Below are 18,449 nucleotides of genomic sequence, written 5' to 3'. Positions count from 1 at the left end.
ATCGTACAGTACAAAAAGTATGTGCTGCACATACTTTTTGTACTAGCTTTTTCTAGCACAGCATCGCATCGCATGCACATCGTATGCACAAGGCATACGATGCGATGCTATGTGTGCTAGTTAAGCCCACAACACACGCCGGGATCGGTGCGTGTGTGGGCTCCATAAGCCTCCAACAAGATAAGCTTAATAGGATTATTTGTCATTTCAGAAGTTTATTTGTGTATTATATGCTTAAGTAGACAGTTTATTTTAAAAAAGAAGAAACATCGGTTAACATTGGTTAACCCCTTCCCGACATATGACGTATATTTACGTCATATGTCGGTTGCGGGGGAATCAAGCCAGCTCACGGAGTGAGCTGGCTTGAAAGAGAGCAGGTGGCTGTATATTACAGCCAGGTCCCTGCTCTCACGGCCACGAGCGGCGAGTTCGCCGATCGTGGCCGTTTAACCCTTTAAACACCGCGGGCAAAGCGCCCGCAGTGCTTAAATAGCTGATTGGAGGGGGGCCCCCCGCAGCGAGATCGGAGGGTGCCGATCGGTTGCCATGGTAGCCAGGGGTCTAATGTAGACCCCTGTGCTGGCCGTGTATGCATACCTATTACATCCTGCCTAAGGCAGGATGTAATAGGAAGTGCATAAAATCACTACGTTCAGCCATAGAGCTCTATGGCTGAACCTAGTACAGGCGATCGCGCCCCCTAGTGGTCAAGTACACTAGGGGGCCTTGTAGTAAAAGTAAAAAAAAAAAAAAAATAAAGTTTAAAAATAAAAAAAAAATAAAAAAATATTAAAAGTTCAAATCACCCCCCTTTCCCCATTTCCCAAATAAAAATAAATAAAAAATAAAAAAATAAACATATTTGGTATCGCCGCGTTCCTAAAAGTCCGATCTATTAAAATATAACATTAGTTATCCCGCACGGTTAAAGGCGTAAGCGGAAAATAATCCCCAACGCCAAAACTACGTTTTTTGGTCGCATCGCCTACCCAAAAAAAAATAGCTAAAAGAGATCAGAAAGTCGCCCATATCCCATAATGGTATTAATTAAAAAGTACACTTCAGCCCGCAAAAAATGAGCCCTCACCCAGGTCCGTAGGTGGAAAAATAAAAAAGTTATAAGCCGCAGAACATGGCGACGCGACGCAAATTCGAAAAACCGTAACATATTCTATTTTTTTTTTTAGTCGTAAAACGTAACGAAAACTATAGAAGTTTGGTATCACCGGAATCGGAACGACCCATAGAATAAAGATAACCCATCATTTTAAACGAACTATGAACTCCAAAAAAAACCGTAACCAGCGCAAAATTGTGGAATTGCGTTTTTTTTTCTTTTTACCCCACATTGAATTATTTCCTGATTCCCCAGAATATTATACGGTATAGTAAATGGTACCATTAGAAAGTACAACTTGTCCCGCAAAAAAAAAGCCCTCATGTGTCTATATAGCCGGAAAATTAAAAAAGTTACGCTTATTTGAACGCAAGGAGGAAAAAAAAAAAAAAATACCATAAAAGGCAATGTCGGGAAGGGGTTAACATCAGTTTCAGAGTACCAATGTTTAGGTCTAAGGTGTTTATTCTAGTTCATTCTATCTGACAAAATCCTTCTTAGATGGACAAAACCATGTGCACTGCAGGGGGGCAGATGTAACATGTGCAGAGAGAATTAGATTTGGGTGAGTTTTTTTGTTTCTGTGCAGGGAAAATACTGAATGCATGATTTTACACTGCAATATAGATCTCACTTTGAAGAAAAATCCCACCCAAATCTAATTCTCTCTGCACAAGTTACATCTGCCCCACCCGCAGTGCACATGGTTATGTCCATCTAAGAAGGATTTTGTCAGAAAGAATGAACTAGAATAACCCCCTAAATGATGTATTGTAACCAATGTTGAAAAAATCATTTAACTGATGTTTTCTTTCGATGTCCCATCCCTAATTTTGACCACAGCCCCTGCTCCCCCCCTTCCCTGCGGTATAAAATGATGATTTTCGCGGGTCCGCGGGAGGGGGCGGTGCTAAAATGAGGCAAATTGCATCATTTTAGCCCCTCCCCATCCACAGACCGGCAAATTAATGTGGCTGCTTGTCGTGGGGGAGGGGCTTGGTGATATCAGCCTGGCCCCGCCCCCGAAACTTCCATAAGTATGTTTGTGAATCATGCACACATTTTTGGATACTTCACAGCAAATTCATACAGGGGATGACAAGTAATGTGATATCTCATGGGAGTGTATCTGTCTACTTCCATCGTACAGACAAAAACAGTGAAAGATTCATGCACTCACAGTACCATTACGGGCACTTACCAGTCATTATTGAAATCATATTATGAAAGTGTAACACGTGCGATAGAATATGGCTTTATGATACAAAGTGAAACATGTTTGCCAAACAGTGCTACCAGTGTAGTCTGATTTGGTTTTATGCATCAGTCATTTCCCATATAAATTGCCGGGAATAATTCATCTTCTGTCAATGTATGCAATGTACCTAGAAGAGCAATGCTTTATTGCTGATTACCAATAGAGGTGTTATGCTAAAAATAAATGCAAAATGGAACAAGCAAAACAGTGAAGCCAGCACACGCTGTCCTGGTCCCAACAGACTTCGCTCTTTTCTCCGTGTTCACAACACAATTGTGTCAAGGAAAAGTCTGCATTCAATGCAGTTTATCATCTTGATTCAGAGCACATATTTCCTTTTCTTAAATGACTTGAACCTGACAGATTTGCTGTGAGAAAATATAAGTCTGCCTAGTGCATTGCAGCCCATGCAGAGTGGTACTATTTAGGTTGCTTAGCAACCATAGGAAGGCATGTCAGGGAGCACAGTGAGCTGGTGAAATAAGAAAGCATTACACAGTGTTCTACAGCCCACTGCATGCTTCCCAATCACCCATTCCAGGAGTCAGGATCAGGATTGTCTTGTGGGAATAGTTGGTATAAAGGATGCCTGAAGCCTCTGCATATTATACACATGAATATTTTCTGTTACCTGGTTTCTGAAATATATTTATGTCTAAGTAAGAAACACTGATATACTGAATGTAGTTAGTATCTGACATTTATATTATTCTAGACCAGGGATTCCTATCCAGGGCACTTAAGGTACATTAACAATCCAGGTGTTAAGGATAGCCACAGATGGGTTCTTTTGATATAACCTTTTGTGCATGGATATCACTAAACCCTGGACTGTCAGTAGGCCTTGAGGACCAAGGTTCATAAACAGTGTTCTAGACAATGTGCAATGATGTTCCTTGATGGAAGTGAATGCTATTCCACAGTGACACCCGTGCCCCTCACCTCTTCTAAAAGTTCCTACCACCATATGATATGTTGAAAGTGTTCAGGTCAATAGATTGACCTCCAGATCTGAAGTAAAACTAGTTAACAACTATGTGTATGCATTTGATATGCTGTTTCACAGAACTTTAAACTTGCATTTTAAAAGAAAATCAAATGCTAGTGAATAGAAAGCTAAAGTTAGTAAAAGTTGTTCACTTTCATATAGCTTTCACAGAACAGCAGTCCACATTTTATAATGAATATATTGTTACTCATATAGTGCTCAGTGAGTCATTTGGGGTACAAGGTAGGCTTTATTGGCAAGGCCACACCCATGTTGCTGGGCCATTTCCCTCCCTACTAGGCCACACCCCCTTTCTAGACCGCCCGCACAATTTCCGCCACCTGCGCAGTGTCATTGAGCCAGTGCCCAGGGGAGGTTTTTTCCACCTGTGGGACTGCCAGTCCAGACTGCAGTTAGCAGAGAGAGTGCTTACAATGGGAAGCCACTGCGTCTTCTATAAAGGCAGCCCTATCTGACTTATATGGGCTGCAAGCCAATGCAGACCATAGAAGCCTGGGCTGCTTGTTAATCTGTGTGCATGCATGGATTTGTGATCCTACACAAGCTGCACATTTCAGATTGGCAGAGTAAACCCCCAGGGAATGATGGTAGCATCTGCTGCTGATTAAGTCGGTCCTCAGGACCCCACACGGTGCATATTTTGCAGGTCTCCTCACAGAATCACAAGTGAAATAATTAGCTCCTCCTGTCGATCTTTTAAAATGTGTCAGTGAGTAATGAGTGCACCTGTGCACCTGCCGGGTGACCTGGAAAACGTGAACTGTGTGGGGTCCTGAGGACTGAGTTTGAGAACCCCTGCAGTATAGAATGAAACCCTGTTTACAGAGCAAGTGTTCTGGCTACACAATCTGCAGAACCAAATGTTTGCAGTTACTGGTGATGTACACACTACAAATACATACACGTACACATGTTAACATACATAGTGCAGTTTCAGTTAAGTAAAGATATACTATTGGGCTGATCCTATGCAATGGGAAGGGTCTTGCACTCTTTGCGAGCTACTGTAGTTTAAGCCTGAATTTGCACAAAATTGCTCATTGCCCTATGGCCGGGATAAAATGTTGCTGCTTTTCATAGGACCAACCCCCATGTTCACTAATATACATTTATTTCCCTTCACAATTAGTTCTGCTGTGCCCATATAAAAAAAAATTATTTGATGACTCTTTGGGGGTGATTCTAATTCATTTGGACGGGGACGAATTCGGCCCCGTTCCAATGTATGGGGCTCTGCACATGGTATATTATGCGCATGTATAGCCCCCCTCTCCGAACAGCTGTGGTGAATTGCATAGTCGCCTAACTGTTTGCAAGGATCAAGGCGAGCTGGGGGTGGATGGTAGCCAGGATGGGGGACGCCCATGCGAATGCCTAGCGTTTTATGGGCGTCCTCATGAAAACGCTGGGCATTCCCATAGGTATGCAGGCAGGACGATGTGTGCCGGGGGCGAGCGGCAAGTGGGCGGCTGATGTCACAGGATGTCAGCTGTCCCGTCTTTGTCCCAGGGCTCGCAAATAAAAGTCAATTCCATCTGCTGCTGAGACATGCGCGGGGATGTGTCTTCGTTACAGCGCCGGGGGGGGGAGGCCAGCGGCATCTCTGTTGCTTGGTAAGCAGCTTACAGAGCCGACCAGGGGCTTTGTACACTATTTCCCCCAGAGTAACCATTTTCTGCTGGCAATAATACTGAAGTAGTTAAAAAGAAAAGTATTGTTATTACTCTAAAAATGTGCCTTAAAAGTTATTTTATGCACATGAGACATATCACACAGAAACAATATACATTACAGACAACGATATATACTAAAACTCAACAGTGCAAATTGTAATTTCAAATTAAGGGGAGATTACAAAAGGGAGAAAAAGTGTGGAGAGAGTACTAAACAATTATCTTCTGTCATTTTACAGACTGTGTGATAGATTTATTAAGCTCGGTGAAGTGATAAAGTGTTTGGATTTTATCACCGGCCAATCAGCTCCTACTTGTGATTTTTCAAACAAAGCCTGTAACTTCATAGGGGATGCAGTCATTTGGTCTACAGCATGATCCGGAACGTGAAAAAAGGATATGAGCTGCACAGTATCTCTATGCATTTTAAGGAAAAACACTCTTGCAATATTAACCAACTCAAGTCTTTTTGTGGCATAAAACTGTGTAATAAAAATTGGAGGAAACGTAATGGTGAAAGTGACCTCGCCAGATTAGAAATGCGGACTATCTTTGATCTTAAAACCCTCTCACCAAGAGGTTTAAATTTAGACTTTGAGTACAAATGGTTTTTATAATGTTTTTTTTATATATTTTATTGTCTTTATACTAATATGTATTTTTATCTCTCCCTATTTTTTACTCCATGCCTGGCTTTATATACACATATATATATATATATATATATATATGTGTGAGTTTTATCTTGTAATTTTTGCATACATTTTATCTGTTTTTTATGTATGGTTTTTAAAATGATATTATTGTATTGAATTGTATTTAAATGTATATATTTTTTAAAAGCACCTTTGTATTTAATTACTATGTAAAATATAGAGTATACGTTACAAAGCCAGGCTACAGGTTTCCTCCTATTGGCTAAAAAGGAGCCATGTGATGGAGACGCTCCCCTGTAAAAAGGAGTCCAGGAGAAGCTAAAGGTGCCCATACACGTTACAATTATTGTATACAATATTGTATACAATATCGCATTTCATCCGATCTCGGTTTTGCGATGACATCAGATGAGATGAGATCTAGTACAAAAAGTATGTGCAGCACGTACTTTTTGTACTAGATCTCATCTCATCTGATGTCATCGCAAAACCGAAATCGGATGAGATGCGATATTGTATACAATATTGTATACAATAATTGTAACGTGTATGGGCACCTTAAGGCAGATCTTGAGAAAGGAACAGCTGTTCCGAAACGCGTTGATCGCCGCCCCCTGCCTTTCCTGTCATTTCACTAAGACAGTCTGCAAGGGAGAAGGACTGACGCCCGGCTCCAGCAAATCATCAGTAAGCGGTTTTGTCTGCAGCAAAAGTACCGCCGAAGGACCCAGGATCTGTGTCTCCTGCCTGCTTGTTTGAACCCTTTGTACATACCGCCCGTGTGTATTCCGTTGTGTCTGTGAATAAAAACCCCTTTCTGAACGGAAGCATCCTGTGGTGGCAAAGAACCTGTTATGTGAACGCGTGAACGAAACATAAAGTAAGTGTCAGCGTTCTCAAGTGTATGCATGCAGTGAAGCCTGTCCAGAAAAGAAACCGTTACGTGTATGAAACTTTGTCAGAACTTTGAAGTAAGTGTCTGTCCACATGCAGGAGTAACGGTGTTCAAGTGTCTGATCTGATTTACAGTGGAGTAGGTGATCGCACACAGCCACCATTGTCCTCTGTAACCAGTATCTGAATTTAGCGCCAGTGGTTCCTCATTTCTTGCTTTTCCCAGTGTACAGCATGATGGTAGACAGTCATTAGGTCGACAACATTAGGTTGACATGGGAAAAGGTCGACATGGGTCTAGGTCGACATAGGAAAAGGTCAACATAGTTCTAGGTCGACATGTCATTAGTTCAACAGGTCGTTAGTTCGACAGGTCATTAGTTCGACAGTCAAAAGGTCGACATGGGGTTTTTCACTGTTTTTCGAGCCGACATGTGCCAACAGGCGGTATTTCATGCCCTACCATCCTCTAGGGCATGGTGGGAGAATAAAATAGTGTGCCCGATGCATAGCGAGCGATGCGGTGCACTTTAAACTGTGTCCATGTTGACTGTGTTGACATTCAGGTAAAAAAAACCCAGTGAAAAACCCCATGTCGACCTTTTCACTGTCGACCTAGACATTGTCGAACTAATGACCTGTCAAACTTATGACCTTTCGACCTAGAACCATGTTGACTTAGACCCATAACGACCTAATGGTGTCAACCTAATGACTGTCGACCATCATGCTGTAGACCAAATGATCCCAACCCCTTCATAGTTAGGAGGGGTGCCGGACGTGGTCCTGACAGTCGGGATCCTGACAGTCATTTACCCAACGTCGGGATCCCAACTGTCAAAACGCAGACAGACAGGTGCCCGACGGCCACCCGCTATTTTTCCTCGTGGGGGTGCCCGCAAGGGGCTTTGTTGCGCTCACCATGCTGTCTGAGTCCGGGCAGTCGGGATCCCGACGTTGGGCTAATGACTGTCGGGATCCCGACTGTCGGAACCCTATACCACACCTAGTTAGGAGCTGATTGGCAGGTGATAAAAACCAGACACTTTATTACTTCACCAAGCTTAATAAATCTGCCCCTGTGTTTGAAAAATGACAGTTAGAACCGCATCGCTCTCCAAGCTTTGATTTCAAAAGAATGAAATAATAAGCAATGATCTTGTTCAATAAAAGTATATAGACATGTCTGAAGTTGGCCCTAAAGGTGCCCATACATGGTACAATTGTCGGGTTCTGTGAGATGCGCGCTCTCGCATACTTTTTGTACTAGATTGCATCTCATTGCATTGCAAAACATATGCGATGCAATGCGATCTAGTCCAAATTGCAGACTTTAATTGTAACGTGTGTGTGCACTGTAAAAGTATAATATAATATATATATATTAAAATCTAATATAAATAGCACAACACAAATATTAGTGAATCAATAGCATAAATATGTAAAGGGAATACAGAATGAACTACTGTAGAATTCTATCTGCAGTGCCTGATTGGAGCTGCAGCTTCCAGAGCCGGTTATGACTTCACGTCCAGTGGCATAGTTCTTTTTTGTCTTCTCTATTTAAGACGCTGATGACTGCAATCAGTGGCGTAACAATAGAGGGTGCAGGGGATGCAGTTGCTATGGGGCCCGGCGGCTGGGGGGGCCCGGCGGCTGGGGGGGCCCGGGGCCAAGCAAACATCCCCTGCACCCTTTTAATTTTTAAGAAATGATGCGGGCAGTGGCAGGCTGACAGCGCCGCTGTCCCGTGTCCCAGGGACAGCGTAGCACTGTGAAAGTGGAAGTCCAGACTCCAACTAGTCGCTCCTGGGGCTCAACGTCACTCTCTAGTAGTGACCAGCCCCAGCGCGACATACAAAAGCGCCTGTGCAGTTTCCGGCAGTGGCACTGATGTGCGCCGGTGTGCAGAGTGACTGGCGCGGTGATGAGGACTCGTGAGACCCAGCCGCTTGTGCAGTTTCCGGCACTAATGTGCAGTCCGGAGACAAGGCGCAGGAGACACGGCGTGGGTGCATCTCCCGGGTCATGATGCAGACACCCGGCGCTGTTGAGATCATGTGGCGTGCTGTGGAGCCCTGACAGTGCGGAGACCCGGCAGGGTGAAGACTGCTGCCAGAGGTACCGTCATCTGCCCTGGGGGCTTTACACAGTGGCACCTTTACTTTGTTCTTGGGGGGGGGGGGGTGTAATTACACAGGGGCACCTGTAGGTAATGGGGTAAGGTAGCAGTTATATAGCGCCATCTTTGGGGGGGGGGGGGGGGGGGGGCTTTTGCCTGTCCTGCTTTCTCTACTGTCTCTCTCTCTCCCTCTTTCTTCCCTGCTCTCTTTCATACTGCTGTTACTGCACATCTTTCTCTCAGCCCAAACTTACTCCACCTGTCTCTCTGCCCCTAGTCTTAGTCCTTTCTCCTCCCCACGCTTCCTCCCTCTCTCTTTCCTCCATCTCCTCTTTCTCTTTTTTTTTCACTCTCACTCTCTCTCTTCTGGTGCAAGCCCCCCCCCCCCCCGGTCATTGTAGTGCCATTAGGGGGGCCCCGTCCAAGATTTTGCTATGGGGCCCACATCATTCTAGTTACGCCTCTGACTGCAATGTGCATGATTATAATTTAGAACATAAAGGATTATGTTGGATAAATATGAGCTGCTGCTAGATCATATACTGGCAGCTGACAATAACCTGTATCAATCAATCTTAACTCTGCAGCAACTTAACTTTCTGAACATGTATCATCCAGCTATACATTACCTGAATGAAGGCAAACACATTGCCAGTTGTATTGATAAAAGACAAAAATATGTTGCTATGGTAACCAGAGTTATACCCTGATGCACAAATCTGTTTTCTATTTCTAAGAACCGCAATCACTAACACACCTACCTGTTTTATTAATGCGTGCACTGCACACTGAGATGAGATCACAACACACTGTGTACAGCCTGCAATGTAGCATCTATGTCAAGGTGTCCTCTAGCCGGCTGCGGGAGAAGACCTCATATGAGGCAGACCCACCCTGTTATGTCTATTCCGGTCCATCAGTAATGCAGTTAAACAACACACATACAATAAGGTACACTGCTTTCGCTCACCTACACAAGCAGTGACAGCAGTCCCTGAAGGGATCCAGGATGGAGAAAGCACAACTCCGGCGGCTTAGAATCTCATGGTGCTGAAAGGACAGCTCTAAGATAACGTATAGGAAGAACTGAGCATGCTCACAACTGCAGAATAGACTGTCCCATTGAGGAGGCTCCAGCCCTTACTGAACAAAGGGTAGACAACAATAAATCAGCTTCGACAGGCAGCTGGAGATGTACATCTGGGAATTAAGACACTTAAAGGAAATGTGAGGACAAGTATACATGATTGCCAAGCATTATAGCATTAGTAATATGTCCGATTTGTAAGATCCCTCTTGTAAGTCATAAATGTATCTTTCCATTCATATGTAGTCAAATATTTTCAGACTGAAAATGGTTATACAACATGGAAGCTTCTGTAGCTTACTATTAATATTAATGTCCTTGTAATGCTGCTGTATTTATGCAAAAATCAATGGAAATAGCTGATGTATATAAATTAAATATAAAATTTTTCTTTACAGTGTTTAATATTTTTTAACCCTATACAATCTGCTGGCACAATTACACCTACATGTACAATAAACAGCCGCCCATTTTTGTCTGTTGGTTTCACTGTAGCTCATCAGGCATGTCTACATATGTATATGCATGTATATCATATGTTACTTCTTAAGCCAGCCCATATGGTAAGATACTTTAAATGATGTGTCCGTCTTTGACTGATTGGAACGACCAATCATTAAAAACTGTCTGTGTGTGGGCATTATAATGACTCACTGGTCGTCCATCTAGCTCACTGATCCCTTACCACATGTAATGAACCACCCGTCGTGCAAAATTTGGCACACATTGTTCCGTGTGTAGTCATGATGAACGATCTGGCAATGATGTGTATATGATTTGCAATTGTTAAACGACCCATCAAATCCTCTTACTCCATCATTCTGCATGTAGGGATGATGCTGTTGTACTGTATACTGCACTGCAGGTATTGCTTAGCAGAAGCTTGCTGGGACTTTGCTACACATGGAAAACTTTGATAACTGATCTCCACTTCGAGGGCCAGATGCACTAAGCTTCAAAAGTGATACAATGGAGAGTGATAAACAGGCAGCCAATCAGCTCCTGCCTGACATTTTTCAAACACAATCTGTGACATGGCAGGTAGGAGCTGAAAAATCATCTAAAGAAGATCAAAGTATACATTGTTATTATATAACATAGAATTTGACAGCAGGTAACAACCACTTGGCCCATATAGACTTTTTTTTTTTACATTTAGCTTTATTTGATCCTTCATTTTTGTAAGGATATCTGGGTATGGGTAAAAACCGGACCCAGACAAGACCCCGGACCGCCAGACCGTAAATCAAAATCTGCAGTCCGGAGCTTGGAGTGTCCCGCCCTGGGGTGACCTTTCCAGGGGGGTCTTCACATGACAGCTGTCACCAGGGAGAGGAGGAGGGGGAGAATAAAGCCTCCCTGTATGGTCCGGGCCCGAGCCCGAAGCGTGGCGAGCGGACACGGATACCTTCACAGGTATACGCGTCCCCTCGCGGGCTTCACAGGTGTCCGCGCACAGCGTCTATTCCCGGCCGAAAACGGGGACGCGGCTCATTTGCATAAGCGGTGCCCCTCATTTACATAAGCCGTGCCCCTTTTTGTACGCTCGCGAGTGTCCCTATTTCTGCAGCTACAAAGTTGGGAGGTATGCCACTAGGTAAATACAGTGTGTGTGTGTGAAAGAGAGTGAGTACTTCTGTCGGCAGCTGTGGGCATTATCTATAATTAGCACTTCTGTTGGCAGCATTTGTCACACAGCCACTGAAGCTTGACCAAAAACAGTTAAAACTTCCTTTGTCTGGACCACACCCCACAATAGAAACATAGAATTTGACGGCAGATAAGAACCACTTGGCCCATCTAGTCTGCCCCTTTTTTAAACCTGTTACCTCAAACCATATTTGATCCTTATTTTTTTGTAAGGATATCAATATGCCTATCTCAAGCATGTTTAAATTGTACTACTGTATTTGTCTCTACCAGCTCTGATGGAAGGCTATTCCACTTATCTACTACTCTTTCTGTAAAGTAATTCTTCCTCAAATTTTCCCTGAATCTTCCTCCCTCTAGTTTCAGTGCATGTCCTCTTGTTCTGCTGCTCCTCTTCCTGTGAAGAATGTCTCCCACCTGTACCTTGTTAAAGCCCTTGATATATTTGAAAGTTTCTATCATGTCCCCCCCTTTCCCTTCTCTGCTCTAAAGTATACATATTAAGATCTTTTAGTCTTTCCTGGTACGTTTTGTGATGTAGGCCATGCACCATTTTAGTTGCCCTTCTTTGTACAGTCTCTAATGTATTTATATCCTTCTGGAGATATGGCCTCCAGAACTGAACACAGTACTCTAGATGAGGTCGTACCAATGACCTATACAATACCATGTCGATGCCCCATAAACGCCACATTGCCAACCCCCCTGCGACTGCGATCGCTACTACTGTCTGAAACTGTTGGCGTTATGGATAAGCAGCACTACTACTGGTCGGCAACTGTTGGCGTTATCTATAATTAGCGCTTCTGTTGGCAGCTGTTGTCAGTATCTATAATTAGCACAACTATTGTCGGCAACTGTTGAAGTTATGTTTAAGCATAACTACTACTACTGTCAGCAACTGTTGGCGTTAGGTATAAGCAGCGCTACTACTGTCAGCAACTGTTGGCGTTAGGTATAAGCAGCGCTACTACTGTCAGCAACTGTTGGCGTTAGGTATAAGCAGCCCCTCTACCATTAGCAACTGTTGGCATTAGGTATAAGTAGCGCTATTACTCTCAGCAACTGTTGGCGTTAGGTATAAGCAGCGATACTACTATCAGCAACTGTTGGCATTAGGTATAAGCAGCACTACTACTGTCAGCAACTGTTGGTGTTAGGTATAAGCAGCCCATCTACCATCAGCAACTGTTGGCATTAGGTATAAGCAGTGCTACTACCGTCAGCAACTGTTGGCGTTTGGTATAAGCAGCGCTACTTCTTTTGGCAACTGTATGCTATGGGCCTGATTCTGGTTGACTTGCAAAAGCAAATTCTTTCTCTAATGGACAAAACCATGTGCACTGCAGGTGGGGCAGATGTAAAATGTGCAGAGAGAGTTAGATTTGGGTTGGGTTTGTACTTTAAACTAATATAGTGCAGTGTAAAAATAAAGCAGCCAGTATTTACTCTGCACAGAAACAAAATAACACCCAAATCTAACTCTCTCTCTCTGCACAAGTTTCATCTGCCCCACCTGCAGTGCACATGGTTTTGTCCATTAGAGAGAGAATTTGCTTTTGCAAGTGAACCAGAATCAGGCCCTATGTGTAAGCGGCTCTACTACTGTAGGCATTTTGTGTGTAATTGGCATTACCACTATGAGCATTATGAATAAGGTGTGCTACTATGGTGGGCATTATGTATATGACCAGAGCAGGTACTGTTGAGGGCACCTGGGTCTGCAGAGGCTGAGGCTAGAGCGAGCAGACCAGCAGGTGGTTTGTATAGGATGCAGTTAAAATCCCGGTGGTCGGGATCCCGGCGTTCAGAATCCCGACGCCGGAATCCCGACCGCCGAAATCCCGACCGCCGACATCCCGACACTTTCTCCCTCCGTGGGTGTCCACGACACCCCTGGAGGGAGAATAAATTAGCGTGCCGAGCGTAGCGAGGCACCGGGCCCGCTGCGTGGCGAGCGCAGCGAGCCCGCAAGGGGGGGGGGGGGCGATCCACGTCCCCCCCTTGTCGGGATTTCGGCGGTCGGGATTCCGGCATCGGGATTTTGAACGCCGGGATCCCGACCGCCGGGATTTCATACTGAATCCGTTTGTATTACTTTGGGCATAACGTGTGAGGCTCTACTGGAGGCATAATGAGCGAGAGGCACTACTGGGGAAATGATGTGTGTAAGTGGCACTACTTGGAGCATTATATGTGCAAATGGCACTAATGGGGGCATTATGTGGAAGTGGCACTAAAATGCCATGGTGGTGGTGGTGCTGTGACATGAGTTTAGCTGGGTGCTGTGGTTTTAATGCATGGAATATTGTGATTTCTATTAACCCACTTCTAATCTTTTCCTAGACCTTATTGCTACACTTATCCCTGACCTGAGACTGGGGTTGTTGTACTACCTGGGGAACTATTATTGCTTGCTAGTATTCAAGAAAGGTGTGTCACCCTTGAGGGTTTAACTTGCTCAGACTTAGGGCTCTATTCAGACCTGCTGGCTAGGCTGCGTGTTTTCACAGCCTAGTGAGCAGGTTAACACCACCACGCCAAATGCATACCATTGGCTTAGTGAATCCCTGTGCAGGGATGTGAACAGATGTGTACGCCTTCACGCGGCAGCTGCATGGATTACTGCAAATTTGGGATGGGTGTCAACATCATCCCCCCCATCCTAAGCAAGCAGGAAAATGCCTGCTTTCGCTGGGGTCTACCCAACATTTCTGTGGGAGAGCCCACTGGGGGTCCACCCTGCCAGGGTGAGCTTGGCTGAGGCACTTTTTACATTTTTACAGCAATTTCAAGAAAATGTGATATTATACTGGTTATTGTAGATGGACAGCTGAGGTTGTGTGGCAGGGCCCCTGCTCTAAAACATTAGTGTAGAATTGGATTATCAGAGCAGAATAAAGACACTCTGCAATATCCTGCTCTGGGTACATTAAAGGGTCTCAAGCAACTAACCATTAGGACAGATAATCAAATTGAGAGATGTAAGGTAACAAAAAGGAACAGCAGTGACTCTCAGGACTAAAGGGACAAATCAATGTATGGATTGTGAACTCATGCTGATTTGGATTTCCAAATTATTCACTGAAAACTAAAATGAGTGAGAGATGGTTTTGTTGAGAGGAGAAATGACATATATCAGGAAATGGCAGAATAGGAGAGATAGTCGGGATTTTCCCTCAGATGTTGTTGTTCAAAGTATGTCATATCTCCCACTGGTTCATATTGTATTGGCAACCTTTATTGTCTCCCATTAACGGTCCGTTTAATATTATAGCCTTCATCTACAGTGGACCTGGTAAATTTAATTGATCATAAAATGGCCATTGAATGTGAATTATTGTCAGTGGAAACACCTGCGCCCATATTGGGATTAAATAATAGTCCAATGGGCTCATTACATGTAAAAGTCTTGCTGTATCTTTGCTGGTGCGTTGCCTTCATTACAAACTCATATCTTTTTACTGTATGTGATTCTCTTGATCATCCAGTGATTTTAGGATAGCCATAGTTGTGAAAATACAGCAGATATCGCAAAAAATATCAAGACCATTTCATTTTAAGACTAAAGTCAAAAGTATCTATTATACTCTTTTTTTTTGTCTTAATATACAGTACTTTATCCTTTGTACGAATACCTTTAAGTAATGTCCAATAGTTTAAAACTGAGATGTGTTATCAGGGTTATTACACTGCTCAGGTAATGTGCCTACTGGGGGTCAGTTCTTCATTCTAGAATGGCCGAACGATGTATCAAATCTTTCACTTCAAACATTATTTTGTGAACCTATTATTGGATTGAGGTTTTGCTATCACTGTCCATGTGTTAGAGTACTGCTTACAGAATTTAAGGTGCCCAGCGTTTTGAGCTTGCCATGCGCGTTCCCATGCACATCACATAGCACAAAAAGTATGTGCTGCACGTACTTTTTGGACTAGATCGCCTATAGGGTGGCCAATCTCGGCATCCCCGGACTTGGCACCAAAATTGCTGGGATTCAAATCCTGGGATTGGAGTTTCCAATCCCAGGATTTGGGATTAGACTGCGCATTCGCAGTCTAATGCCAGGCAGCATCTGAGCACATGCTCAGATGCTGCCTGGCTTCTCCCGTCCATGGGTGTGCGGCTTTGCACAGCATGACATAGAAGAGGTCACGCTGCGCAGGCTGTTCAGCTCCCGCCTGCACTGCCCATCCTCCTTGCTGTCAGCCGCACCACCAGTCCCCGAGCGCACAGCAGCCATTCTCCTCAATGTCAGCCACACCACCAAGCCCCCCACCCGCACCACTGTCAGCTGCACCGCCTGCCCCCGGGGGTCGCACCACCTGCCCGCCTGGCAGCACCCGCCCATGTAAGTAAATATGTGGGGCGTTTTTTAATTAGCAAAGGCAATCAGGGGAATCGTGGGAATTGCAGGATTGAAAACATGCCCCAGGATTGGCCTCCCTATTCCCATTGCATCTAATTCAAAACACACGCTGCTTTAGTACATCGTAGATGTTTTGAACTAGATGCAATCTAGTCCAAAATTCACAGTGCGCTTCAGAACGTGTAGCCACCTTTAAAGTATGTATAGCTGATTCAGAGTCATACGGATCTCTCAGTCAGATGTCCACTTGCAAAAGAGTGGCTGTTACTGGGTGGCAATGGGTAGTTTACTCCTAGGATAAGAGTGGCTCATGCCACGATGACAGAAGTTTTGGCCAGTGGATTGATTACATAGGGCAATCGCATAGATGCTTCAGATGGAAGTCTGCAATTATTTTTAAACAATAAAGCTGTAACTTTATGCACAACTCTAAATCATGTACAAATTGACAGCGTTTTAGGCTTTTGGACCTAAATCATGAGGGATAAATTTACTAAAGCTTCTACTAATGAGGTGATGTTGCACATAACAACCAATCAGATTCTATCTATCATTTTATAGGATGCAATATAGAAATGATAGGCATAATATGAGTGGTTGCTATGATAGACATCACCTCTTTTCATTTTTAGAAGTTTTAGTAAATATACCCCTTATGGTTCACACTGGTGAATGGGAACATAAATGTTATTTATTCTAGTTTTTTTCTGTAAATACAGGATACCCTTATTTGTTGCAGAAAAACTAGAATTAATAGATGCTGAGTTTTATTATTACCTCCTGTATTAATAGGAAAATGATTGACAATCAAACTCCTGAAGCACAATTGTTTACAGCAGGGGTGGGGCCACTTATTGCCCACCCAGCTTTCCAGTGAGGATATAGAACATAGGGGGTTATTCTAGTTCATTCTTTCTGACAAAATCCTTCTTAGCTGGACAAAACCATGTGCACTGCGGGTGGGGCAGATGTAACTTGTGCAGAGAGAATTAGATTTGGGTGGGGTTTTTCTTCAAAGTGAGATCTATATTGCAGTGTAAAATAAAGCAGTCAGTATTTTCCCTGCACAGAAACAAAATAACTCACCCAAATCTAATTCTATCTGCACATGTTACATCTGCCCCCCCTGCAGTGCACATGGTTTTGTCCATCTAAGAAGGATTTTGTCAGAAAGAATGAACTAGAATAAACCCCATAGTGTGTTTGATATAGAATCCTCGGAATTTCTGTTCTTGGAGTGCTACAGGTCCCTTAATGCTGGACATACACTAGGGTGACTTCTACCCTCAGATTAGTCAAACGCAATCCCCCCATGAGCCCCAAAGGAAGATATATTGCATGTGATCCCAGCCAAGCCTGCCCAGCTTGGAAGCTATAACATTGCTTCTGCAGCCAGTGGGACTCGCAGGCTATGGTGCATTGTGCATGGGACCATGCATCGTATTGGACCTGCTGTCGGTCACTTGCAATTTGAATGCTTGTGGCAATCGGCCCAAATTGCATGTGAATCACCCTAGTGTATAGCTAGCCTTAAGGCTGATTTAGCACATAACATCATACTCTAATCTACCTATATTGCAAGTTTTGGAAAGTATTACATGAAAATATATGGACTTCAGTTTTTTCAAATCATAATACCACATTTAAAGCATGCTGCCATTTCCATAGAAGATAATTAAGCCTGAACAAAGGGTGAGGATATTTTCTAATTTGACTAACATAAAACCTTTCTAATCCCTATCATGCTAAACAGAAAATCTCATTTGCCTTGGAGCTGCTTTCAGATTACAACAGCAGTGTCTGTATAAACATTTCTGTTAGTGCTGTCCAGGTTTTACATGCTGACAGTGGCCTACTGTATATTTTAAATGATCAAAAGCAATGGTGTAACTATGCCACCACAGCCCAAATAAAGGCTTGGGGGAGCTGACGCAGCGGGGACACAGGGACTCTGCAGATTACATGTGGTCTGGCTGTCCTCATGGAATCTGCAACAAACAGGAATACTACAAAAGTAGACCTGTTCTCCTGTACTGGGTAACCGATCCAGCATCTCCAAGCTCTGCTCTCTACCATTGCAGAGGCCTGGTCGGTCTGCTATCTTTGGACCCCAAGGGTGTAGCCAGAGCGTAGTGCAGGTCACAGTCAAAAAGATATTTTTTTTTTGATAACCATGTGCATTTTGTTCATGGTCAGCAGACAAAGAACAACATATGTAGGACTGTTGACCTCATCATTAGATGTAAATAAGGGTTTTACAGTAATTGGATCTCTAGGCATGTCTCAAATACTTACACAATCAGCTGCTTAATTCAATCCTGGGTCCTTTGCTGCATGGTATGTCCAGTGGTACATCCAGCAAATGTGGTCCCTTTGAACTGCCCCTACAGGAAGCAGAAGTGGTGGGGGGCGGTCTCTATTTCATTATAAATATGGGATCAGAGAGGTTACCTCCACACACCCTAAGGAAGACCTTCCAAGTTCAAAACACGTTGGTGGTTTGAAGATACCTGGAATCTGTTTTTTTTTCTGGCCAGAACATTGGGGACTGTTTGGATGTGGCATAAGGAGGCACACCCGAGTCATAGCACCTAACCCCAATTATGCTTC

At 43.8% G+C, this 18,449-nt stretch overlaps 1 protein-coding gene across 3 annotated transcripts in view; it reads right to left on the bottom strand.

Annotated features, from left to right (window-relative positions):
* The window catches only part of PSD (pleckstrin and Sec7 domain containing), a 325,459-nt gene extending 315,614 nt beyond the window's left edge, over positions 1–9,845 (bottom strand). For 2 of the 3 annotated variants that reach the window (XM_083148517.1, XM_083148521.1), the window contains exon 1: positions 9,703–9,841. The gene's annotated coding sequence lies outside the window, so the exon portion shown is untranslated. Of the gene's footprint in view, positions 1–9,702 lie in introns of all 3 variants that reach the window. The other variant, XM_083148518.1, reaches the window with a different exon arrangement.
* Between the last annotated feature and the right edge of the window lie 8,604 nt (positions 9,846–18,449).

The sequence above is a fragment of the Crinia signifera genome, chromosome 6 (genome assembly GCF_055691185.1).
Source record: "Crinia signifera chromosome 6, ASM5569118v1, whole genome shotgun sequence".
In the NCBI taxonomy this organism is placed as follows: Eukaryota; Metazoa; Chordata; class Amphibia; order Anura; family Myobatrachidae; genus Crinia; species Crinia signifera.
The sequence above is the reverse complement of the archived record's forward strand: the minus strand, read 5'-3'. Positions and strand labels throughout refer to the sequence as shown.